Raw genomic sequence first — 5149 nt, 5'->3', positions numbered from 1 at the left:
AATGTCACCTTAACATTGATAGTGAAATTACTCAAATAGGGAACGAAGAGAAATTAACTTAAGTAGTCTACAATAGAAAGAAAGGAAAAAAGAAATTTATATGGAAGAAGGAACTCAGGAAGTAAAGAAACGAATCAGGACAAGCATAGTCGCACTATTTTTAATACTAATCACTGCACGCATGTTTCGCACGTGTTTTCAGTGTCAATTCCATTAAAAAATGTTAATTGCATCCATGTTCCAAAATAATTTTCCTTGATGTCAACTCAGTGTCTTGTTGCATATTCTTGTGCTAGCAAATGAGTGGGTTGGAAGCTAACAATACGAGTTGATAACGGGTCTTTTGACGGATTATATGAGTCAACCTATATTTTGTACTGTTTTTTAGCTTATGTACTAGATAAAGGTGGGCCCAACAGGTTAAGCAGTATGCTTGATTTTTTCAAGTATTCCGGCGTCACCAAAATAGTACTCATCTCTAACTATGGACTATCATAACCAGTAGGCTTTTCATCCATCATATAAATAGTATGTATGATAGTACAATATCTGCAAAAGAGGACGTAAAACACTCTACAATGCTACTGCTATCCGGATAACCATAGGTACTGATTACAGCTAAATACTATTGATGTAATAGCCACAAGAATATAGAAAATTTGTATTTTCAGCACAAGCACATTTAACCCATCATTCCCTTTCGACAATCAACTACAGTGCCCATCTCAGTTGCCACTCTTGTTATATCCGAAACACCTATCAGTAAATATAGATATGTGAGACGAAATACAGATATGAGAGAAGCACTTTGAACTTCCAATTGTTAGTAGACCAATAAATCATCGTCCGTAATTTGGACATAGTACAAGCAAGAAAAAATAAACGGGAGCTTACCAATATACATCTTCAAGCCAGTAACTATTATGTCATCTCCACATGTAATTGCAACATGAAATAGGTGTATAATTGGTTGCATCTGCTGGTTTGTAATATTTTACCAGTGTAATTCCCCACCTTCAACAGTACGAAGAGGCAAATTACCTTGAGTAATGATGTAAAATGCAAGGATAAGGAAGTCACAACTGACAAACCTCATCATAAGAGAATTTAACAGAGAATAATTCACTGTTTCAGAATAAAGACAATCAATTGCACCATAACAACTACCTTATCATATGTTATCATCAGATGCCTTGAAAACTTTTTGGCCTTTAGCTCCTCTTCATCCAATGGGCAAGAACAATCGCTTTCAAGTATAACAAATCATAGTAACATTCATACACAATCTCAAACTGATAAAAAGAAGAGCTTGGTAAAACATACAGGTTTTTAAGACACATAAAACCAGTTTACCTGAGTGGATCTCAGCACCTCTTCAAATGCATATTTATTTTGTTTCTTTTGTCATCTTGGTGAACTACTTCAAAATCAACTAAAAGCTACCGAGCATATTAAAATTAAACACAAATTTTCAAGCCAAGCGAAAATATTACAACAGTAACCAATCTCCTAATAAGTAAAGCATGGCATTAACTGTCAAAGTCAAAGACGTATCAAATGAAGGGAAAACATTTAAAGGAAATTTAGAAGTTTACAAACAGTGTAAAGTGTAAACATTAATTGGCAGGCCTTATTTGAAGATCCCGGAACAATAATGAAGCGCCTCCTAAATATTATGTGGTTCACATTAAGAAAAAATTAGAAGTCTAATTAATTACATGGGATACCTAAATATGCGATTTTATTTTACAGTATTTCCGGTAAAGAATCTCTCTACCTGCAGTCAAGCTAACCAAAATAAAGATCAGTGATTCATCCAAAAGAAATGAAACTGTTGAATGACCCTGTGTGACAAAGAGGTCAAATTAGATTCCCAGTTTTCACAAGCATGGATCCAAACTGTTTCAGTAACTTCTTTTGTATGTAAAAAAGAAAACTTCTCTTTGTTTCTCTCTTATAAGTAGAGACAACGAAGCACCTAGAATCATAAGGTAAACAGAAATAACTGAAAAAAGAAACAAAAAGAACAAGCAAGGAGCTCACCTCAAATCATTAATGAACGGTGAAAGAAAATCAAATATTGATAGGCACAAAAAATCGAAGCAACAACTGAAGAACACAGAGATAAAAAAAACTTGCTGGATGGAGATTTTGATGCGTTTTGGCATTGAGAGAAAGTAATACTTCAGTCTCTATGTAATGTTCAAAGCTAGTTTTTACAACATAATCCTTGTCAAAAGAACCATGAAATAATACCAGAGAAGGGAGAAAGCAGTGAGATGCATAAGAAATATAATAGAAAGCCTACTTCGAATAAATTTCTCAAACACCTAAGTTACAAAAGCTCTTCGCATGTTAAAGTTTCTGTGCCCGATAGCCCTAAGACCTCATAAGAAAACACAAATTCCTAACATGTCATCGAAGATAAAACAGATGATAGAAGAAACAAAAGCTAAAAAGAAGAATACCCACCAGAAAATAATGATCCAGAAAGAAAAATTCAGTAGCAACATTAAGATCAGAGGAGTAAGAGGAGAACTGTTTGGAGATAGAGAACTTTGAGAAATCTAAGATCGATAAGAGAAACGAAACAGTCACTCCCCATATGATGAAAATGAACTCCACATATTGGCCAAGCAATACAGAGAATTAGCAATATTGAATAGCATTAGCAACAGATGTAAATTATCGTGTTTCTATGCATATAATTTTATCATACATTGTATAGTTCTCATTCAGGAAGGAAAAATCACTGGGAGAAATAAAAGGACTTACAAATTGGTCATATATCTGTGAATTCCTGATAAATTCTTTATAGCTGATAAATTGTTTAATTTCTACCGTTCATTTGTGCGACCCAAGTATCGGATGATCATGTAAAATAACAAATAGATGACTTTACAGTTTAAAGACGTGCATTTTTTCACGAAGCTTTTCTTTGAAAGATAATAAAGTATAAAAGAAGAAAAAATTAGGAACCAGAGAACTAATATACGATGCGCATTGACTCAAGTTGCAGGATTTTGCAAAATACAATTAAAAGAAAGCTAAGAGAGTACGAATAAGTGCTATAATGGAGCACCATTTTGTTCTATGTTTGAATTGAATTCAAACTTTGGGTGTTACCTCGTGTTTCCAGTGGAAGAGAAAATAAGCACAAAAAGATTCAAGAGTCGGACCAGTGGCGGACCTAGAATTTCAAGTCAATGGGTGCTCGAGCAATCACCCTTCTCTGTTTGGGTCTGTCTTAGCCGCAACCCGTAACCTGTGAAAAGAGAGACGAACCATACTTCTGAAAAGGTGATTGTCATTTTACATCTAAAGATAAATTCATCATTTTTTGTATTACTCTAAGCTAATTCTGAATAATTGTACATCAGTCACTACATGGACATAAATAAATAAGTTCCAAATGAAAATATTGCTTCTAAACCATTCTCTGGCGAAGTGCTTTAGCAGCCTTTGCGAATCCTCTTAACCTCATGCAGCAGAAGACTATCCAATGCTATAGGTGCTTAATGAACAATTCATATCATATAGTATTAAAATATCAATTTTATTATATATGCTCATTAGCAGTTTAATGGGTGTTTCAGCAGCCACTCTTCTATATGTGGGTCCGCCTTAGGTAGGAGTGATAAACGCTGGAAATAAAGTGATAAACACGTCTGTTCAAATATTTACTTAGCACATCATTCATACTAAGTTCTAATGCAAGGAACATCTTACACAAGTAAAGATCACTAAGAATCTCTACATAAGTTTTGATCATAATTCTCATTGTTCTTAACAGAATGTTTTGAAGAACCTTGGTAATAACAGCTACTAACTCTCTATCATACTGGTCATGCTATGGTGATAACTTATTAGTGAAGTTTACTTTGAGATATCATAAACTTATATAGATCTATTCTTATTACATATTTCAGAATTGGCAAAATAGTTAGCTGTATTTTTATTTTTGCAATAGATATCTGCAACTTGTTTATACCGTCTCACTTGCTTAATTTTATACAAAGACTCCCTTTTTTTTTAATCCGGTCATCCGGTGTATTTAGTTTATCAACTTCATTTTAGCTTTTTCCGTAAGTTACCAATTTTTTTATCAGGGGTGAGTTATCTATCTATCAATATCCAACTTGTAGAGACTCTACTTTACACAAAACCCCTAATGGAAGCTTTCATAGCCTTGTTTTATTAAAGATCATAAATTTTAGAAGTTTTTTCAATGACACGAATGTTATGATCGGTTTAAGATTAGAAGTTTCAAAAGTTTTTCATTCTTTTTTAAACACCCCAAGTTAAAGAGAGGGCATAGTTCGTCCGTGTATTACCTTTTCATATCGAAATCCAAAGCAGGTCCAACCAGCCACTTCTCTTCCCAAGTCATGAAGCCACAAATTAAACCCAAAGATAATTAGAAAATCTTATGGAAATCCTAATTCATTGAAGAACTTTCCGAAACACTTACAGAGCAACAGAAAGCAGCGATGGGAACACAAAATTCAAATAATAGAAAATTGCAAAAGATAATACTCCGTAGTATTGGAAATACGTGATAAAGGAAATCAGAATCAAAGGGGCCCAAATAATGCAAACTAAATTAATAGAAACAGTGCTAATAGAACGCTCACCTGAAGAAGGTGTAAAATCTATAAACCGCAAAGTTGAGAACAAAGAGGAGCTGTCTGCCTGGTACGGATAAGAACAAGAAGAGTGAGAAGAGAGAAGCCAAAGAAGAGCTTGTAGAGAGCGGTGATTGCCAGATTTCCCAAAGTGGTCGATATAATCCAAGTGAAGTTTAAAAATTAGATAAAAAGACAAAATTATTCTTGAAGTGTGAAGCAGGCATGTCGTCCAGGTGTGTGCTAAGTCCCTCTTATTAGATAGGAGAAAAGTACTCCACCCGTCCACGCATTATTGTCTTTGCATGTGCTAATTATAGTATTATTCTAAATTGAAGGAGTCATTTTCTACTACAGTCAAACCTCTCTATAACAACCTCGTTTGTTCAAGATATTTTTGGATATTATAGCGAATTGCTGTTATAGAAAATATATATTATAATAAAACATGAAATTTGGTTTCGGAAAAACTTGAGTTTTATAGTGAAGTGCCATTATATAAGGATGTTGTTATAGAGAGGTCT

General features: G+C 33.9%; 1 long non-coding RNA gene across 7 annotated transcripts; it reads right to left on the bottom strand.

Annotated features, from left to right (window-relative positions):
- Positions 1–483: 483 nt before the first annotated feature.
- On the bottom strand, positions 484–4788 carry LOC107810876 (uncharacterized). Of its 7 annotated transcripts, none has more exons than XR_012696661.1 (6): positions 4635–4781; positions 4335–4377; positions 1354–3265; positions 1168–1246; positions 895–1014; positions 484–756 (listed from the first exon to the last, which is right to left on the bottom strand). It is a non-coding gene; the product is annotated as an uncharacterized LOC107810876 (long non-coding RNA). The 7 variants fall into 7 exon arrangements; XR_001653773.2 differs by having other exon boundaries at positions 1168–1844; positions 3127–3265; positions 4635–4780; XR_001653770.2 differs by having other exon boundaries at positions 4335–4372; positions 4635–4780.
- Between the last annotated feature and the right edge of the window lie 361 nt (positions 4789–5149).

Source organism: Nicotiana tabacum, chromosome 11 (assembly GCF_000715075.1).
Source record: "Nicotiana tabacum cultivar K326 chromosome 11, ASM71507v2, whole genome shotgun sequence".
Classification (NCBI taxonomy): Eukaryota; Viridiplantae; Streptophyta; class Magnoliopsida; order Solanales; family Solanaceae; genus Nicotiana; species Nicotiana tabacum.
The sequence above is the reverse complement of the archived record's forward strand: the minus strand, read 5'-3'. Positions and strand labels throughout refer to the sequence as shown.